Consider the following 6,000-nt stretch of genomic DNA (forward strand, 5'->3'; position numbering starts at 1 on the left):
AGGAGCAGGATGAAGATTAGTAAACAGAAATTTGTTGCATTTCTTTATACTAACAATGAAACACCAGAAAGAAAAAGTAAAAATATAATCCCGTTTAAAACTGTGCCAAAAAAAAAAAAAAACCTGGGGCTTCCCTGGTGGCGCAGTGGTTGAGAGTCCTCCTGCCAATGCAGGGGACACGGGTTCGTGCCCCGGTCCGGGAAGATCCCACATGCCGCGGAGTGGCTGGGCCTGTGAGCCATGGCCGCTGAGCCTGCGCATCCGGAGCCTGTGCTCCACAACGGGAGAGGCCACAACAGTGAAAGGCCTGCCTACCGCAAAAAACAAACAAACAAACCTAGGAATAAACTTAAACAAGGAGGTGAAAAGACCTATATGCTGAAAACTATAAAACATGGATAAGGGAAACTGAAAATTACTCAAAGAATGGAAAGCTATACCCTGCTCTTGGATTAGAAGAGTTAATATTGTTAAAATGGCCACACTACACAAAGCAATTTTCAGATTAATACAATCGCTATCAAAATACCCAAGACATTTTTCACAGAACTAGAACAAATAGTCCTAAAATGTTTTTGGAACCACAAAAGACCCAGAATTGCCACAGCAATCCTGAAGAAAAAGAACAAAGCTGAAAGCATAACCCTTCCAGACCTCAGACAATGCTACAAAGCTACAGTAATCAAAACAGCCTGGTATTGGCACAAAAAGACATATAGATCAATGGAACAGTATAGAGAGCCCAGAAATAAACCCACACACCTACAGTCACTTAATATATGACAAAGAAGGCAATAAAATACAATGGGAAAATACAATCTCTTCAGCAAGTGGTGTTGGGATAGCTGGACAGCTGCCTATATATCAATGAATTAGAACACTCCCTCACACCATATACAAAAATAAACTCAAAATGGTTTAAGACATAAATATAAGATATGACACCATAAAACTCCTAGAAGGGAACACAGGCAAAACATTCTTGGACATAAATCTTAGTAATATTTTCTTGTCAGTCTCCCAAGGCAAAAGAAATAGAAGCAAAAATAAACAAATGGGACTTAATCAAACTTAAAAGCTTTTACACAACGAAGGAAACCATCAACAAAACAAAAAGACAACCTATGGACTGGGAGAAAATATTTGCAAATAATGTGATCGACAAGGGGAATATCCAAAAATACAAACAGTTCATACAACTCACTATCAAAAAAACAAACAACCCAATCAAAAAATGGGCAGAAGATCTAAAAAGACATTTCTCCAAAGAAGACATACAGATGGCCAACAGGCACATGAAAAGATGCTCAACATCACTAATTATTAAAGAAATGCAAATCAAAACCACAATGAGGTATCACCTCACACTGGTCACAATAGCTATCATCAAAAAGTCTACAGATAATAAATGCTGGAGAGGGTATGAAGGAAAGGGAACCCTCCTACACTGTTGATGAGAACGTAAATTGGTGCAGCCGCTATGGGAAACAGTGTGTAGGTTCCTTAAAAAACTAAAAATAGAATCACACACACACACAAACACACCGGAATATTACTCAGCCATAAAAAAGAATGCCTAGAAAATATTATACTAAGTGAAGTCAGTCAGACAGAGAAAGATAAATATTATATCACTTATATGTGGAATCTAAAAAGTAATATGAATGAATCTATATATAAAACAGAAACAGACTCACAGACATAGAAAACAAACTAATGGTTACCAAAGGGGAAAGAGAAGGGGGGAGGAATAAATCAGGAGTATGGGATTAACAGATACAAACTACTATACATAAAATAAGCAACAAGGATTTACTGTACAGAACAGGGCACTATATTCAATATCTTGTAATAACCTACAATAGAAAATAATCTGTGTATATATATATATATATATATATATATGTAACTGAATTACTGCTGTACACCTGAAACTAACACAATATTGTAAATACTTCAATTTAAAAAAAAAAGTGTATCTAAGTTAAACTTCATAGAGATTTTACATACGAGATTATCTTTTTTCTTATGACATACAAAACTATTAAGGAATAAAGTGACACAATTGTATGTAACATACTCTCAAATGTTTCAAGTAAAAAAATACATATATTTTAGATACATAATATGTATTTTTAATATATGTATATGATAAAGAGAGTGATAAAAATGTGACAAAATGTTGAAATTAGTTAATTTGGGTAAAGGGAATGTGGGAATATCTATACTATTCTTATAATTTTTCTGTGCATTTGATATTATTTCACAGAATTATTATACAAAATTATTTTTAAAAACAATCAGTGCTGAATAAGAAGGTAGTTCAAGAATAAAGTATCTGAATTTAAGATGTCAGAGGCGGCACAATTCTAGATGATGCAATATACAGTTTGGCCATGAGAGTGGGCAGCTGAAGTACAATGGAGATTAAAAAGTCACTGAAACTGAGGTCACATTTGAAACAGTTTCCCTCTCATTTCATTATTATTGCACAGTTTCTATGAAATTTCATTTACTGATTTCACCTGAAGTTTTTTTAATCTCTAAATTCCCTTTCACTCTTCATTTGAAGCTTTTAGTGCTTATACTATTTTATAATGTAGTTACCAATGCAAATCTACCAACCAATTAAAGAGGTACATAGCTCCTCTTCCTCATTACTAATGAAGATCTTAAAAGAATTTCAAATCCCCATCTCTTTGACATCCTATTAGACATACTACCACTTTTCAGGTTTATTATCTTGGGTCCTACTCAGAAGTACTTATCTATGTGGTAATATTAAATTGAAAACAAATGTTAGTATTTCAGCTACTATATCAAAGTTGGTAAAAATCATGGCACATCACCCCCTACCACCAACTGTGCCAGGTATCCCTAAATCCTAAATCTCTCTGATTTAAAGTAAACTTCCAGTCTTCTGCATGGATGGAAGGGAAGTTATCAGCTGGTTACTCCAAGAGATGACAGATCCAACCATTTGCCTTATGACTTTCATCCAAACCTCCCAAATTTAGCCTTACTCCACACACCAGGCCATCAGAGATGGCTGCTGCCTCCAATCCTAAGCCCTTCCAGGATTTTACAGCTCCACTTGGTTTGTTTCTTTTAGGCTCCCTCCTCTATAGGCTTACATTTATTTTCTTTGGTTCTGCTAAGTTAGTGGCCACTCATCCATCAATTTAATAATTTATTACCTCTTCTAGTAATGTCTTTTTACAAACCCCAATATCCCCTCTCCTATTCTCTTTATCTTTGTAAGTCTATGCCTTTTTTTTTATTCCTTTACTGTCATTCTAGTGGGGTTTCAGAAAGGGTAAAAATAAAGAGGTGCTCAATCATGTTGAAGTAGAAGTGCCATTCTAGCTGTTTGAATGATGAGGGTGGATTAAATATGTAATTTCCAATCTGCAAATGTAATGAGGGTAACTGAGCTATTTTCAATATTTTTAGAAGGTTAACAGAAAAATACATTTACCCATAATAAGACCATGCAGGGTGACGTTAAACTTCTTTACTCAATGTGTTACTCCTGGTTTATGCATTCCTTCAACAAATATTTACAGGCTGACTACTACCTCCTACAATTGTTCTAAATTCCAGGGATTAAACAGTAAGTGAAATAAAGCCTCTGACTTCATGGAGTTTCCACTATAACAGGACAGACAAACAATAAGCAAAAAGATGTATCTTACCCCGATTGATCATAAGCTGACTGATAATTATGTATCTTTGATTAAACATTTTTGAAAGAAAATAATATAAGTAGTACAAAAGAATCACAACAATTTGTGATTAGATTATCTTCTGTAACTCCTAAGTATTATAACTAGTAAGAACCAACAAAGACAAGATTGAATGAAATCATTTTTCCAAAGGGGATAGAGGGTGGGGATCAAAGCTGTGTCAAAAGATTCCTGACACAAGGCATTCATTGAATATTCACTGCAGCATTATTTATAGCACAGAAAATTTGGAAACAGTGTAAACATCCAACAGTCAGGGAAAGCTTAAATATATTTCATAAATATAATGAATGCCAGGTATTAAAAATAATGTTTGAGAAATACTTATGACATGAAAAAATGCTTATAATAGTAAGTGGAAAAGCTGGATATAAAACCATATACAAGGTAATCTCAAACCTGTAAAACAAAAAAATACAAATCTGCCTAGAAAAAACCTGGAAGGAAATATATTAAAATTGCAAATTTTACTCTAGATTCTAGATCAATAGTTTTTTAATAGCATCCTCATCCTAATGTAACTTGTTAGAAATGCAAATTCTCGGGCCCCCAATCCCACCTCAGCCGTCCCAGACTTAACTGGTTCAGAAACTCTGGGAATGGCGCCCAGCAGCCTATGGTTTAACTAGTCCAGTTGATGCTGATGTACACTGAAGTTTGAGAACTACTGCTCTAGATAATGAGATCATGGGCCAATTTTTCCTTCCTTTTATATAAAATTCCCCTTGACTTCTCTTTATGGGGTATAGAGGCTAAGAGCACTGGCTTCAGAGTCCTTGCTTCAACACTTAGCTAAGTGGCCTTGGTCACATTGCTTTACCTGTCTTTCAACACTTTAAATATTTCAGTCCACTCTATCCTGCTTTACATGGTTTCTGACAAGAAGCCTAGGTAAGGTGTTTTTTTTTCTGGCTTCTTTCAGGATTTTCTTGTTATCTTTGGTTTTCTGCAGTTTGAATACAATATACCAAGGCATAGCTTTTCGGTATTTATTCTGATGGTGTTCCCTTAGCTTCCTGGATCTGGTTTGGTGTCTGTCTGTCATTAATTTTGGGAAATTCTTGGCCATTATTACTTCAAATATTTATTGTGCTCCATTCTTTGCTTCCTTTCCTTCTGGTAATTCCAATTATGTGTATTTTACACCTTTTTTAATTGTCCTAGTTCTTGGATGCTCTGGATTTTGCTTTGGCTTTTCATTTTTTCTCCCTGCATTTCAGTTTGGGAAGTTTCTACTGACATCCTTTTCAAGCTCAATGATTCTTTCCTCAGCCATGTTGACTCTACTGATAGAGAGGCCCATCAAAGGCATTCTTCATTTCCATTACACCGCACTTGGTCTCTAACATTTCCTTTTCTTAGAGTTTTCATCTCTCTGCTTACAATACTCATCTGTTCTTGCATTTTGTCTACTTTTTCCATTACAGCCCTTAACGTATTAGTCATAGCTCTTAAATTTTTTATCTGATAATTCCAAAATCTGTATAATATCTCTGAGTCTGGTTCTCATGCTTGCTTTCTCTTCAGGTTGTTTTTCTTGCCTTTTAGCATGCCTTGTAACTTTTGGTTAAAAACCACACGTGATGAATCAGGTAATAGGAACTGAGACAGAAGATCATTAATGTGAGGCTTTATGTCAATTTGACTAGGAATAGGGTGTGTTTAATGTTTGCTGTAGCTGTAGGTGCCAGATTCCTCTGAGAATTCCTCCTTAAACACAGTTTGCATCTCACACATCTTTCAGTTGTATTCCAGTGTTATTGTAGCCCTGTTGATGTGGTGATAAGTTGTAAGTGAAGAAAAGCATTCTATGGTCTCATGATTAAATTTCAGTTTTTTAATGGACTCGAGTGTCTGAATTGTGACCTTCACAAGTGTTTTTTAGCTTATCCCCATTCTCTTAGATGAGACAGGAAGGCTACAAGGCTCTGGAGTTGGTTAAATAAAGATAGGTAAGACAAAGCTCTGGTAAGGTCTTTTCCTCCTGGAGAGCAGATCTTTGCTACGAAGAATGTTCTGGAGATTTCGGGCTGCCCTGGTGGCGCAGTGGTTGAGAGTCCGCCTGCCAATGCAGGGGACACCGGTTCATACCCCGGTCCGGGAAGATCCCACATGCCGTGGAGCAGCTAGGCCCGTGAGCCATGGCCGCTGAGCCTGCGCGGCTGGAGCCTGTGCTCCGCAACGGGAGAGGCCACAACAGTGAGAGGCCTGCGTACCGCAAAAAAAAAAAAAAAAAAAAAAAAATTTTTATGGG

General features: G+C 36.3%; 1 protein-coding gene across 1 annotated transcript in view; it reads right to left on the reverse strand.

Moving 5' to 3' along the window:
* The window catches only part of DRC8 (dynein regulatory complex subunit 8), a 130,659-nt gene that overhangs the window by 106,522 nt on the left and 18,137 nt on the right, over window positions 1-6,000 (reverse strand). The gene's annotated exons all lie outside the window — the stretch shown is intronic.

Source organism: Neophocaena asiaeorientalis, unplaced genomic scaffold, assembly GCF_003031525.2.
Source record: "Neophocaena asiaeorientalis asiaeorientalis breed wild unplaced genomic scaffold, Neophocaena_asiaeorientalis_V1.1 scaffold524, whole genome shotgun sequence".
NCBI classification, from domain to species: domain Eukaryota; kingdom Metazoa; phylum Chordata; class Mammalia; order Artiodactyla; family Phocoenidae; genus Neophocaena; species Neophocaena asiaeorientalis.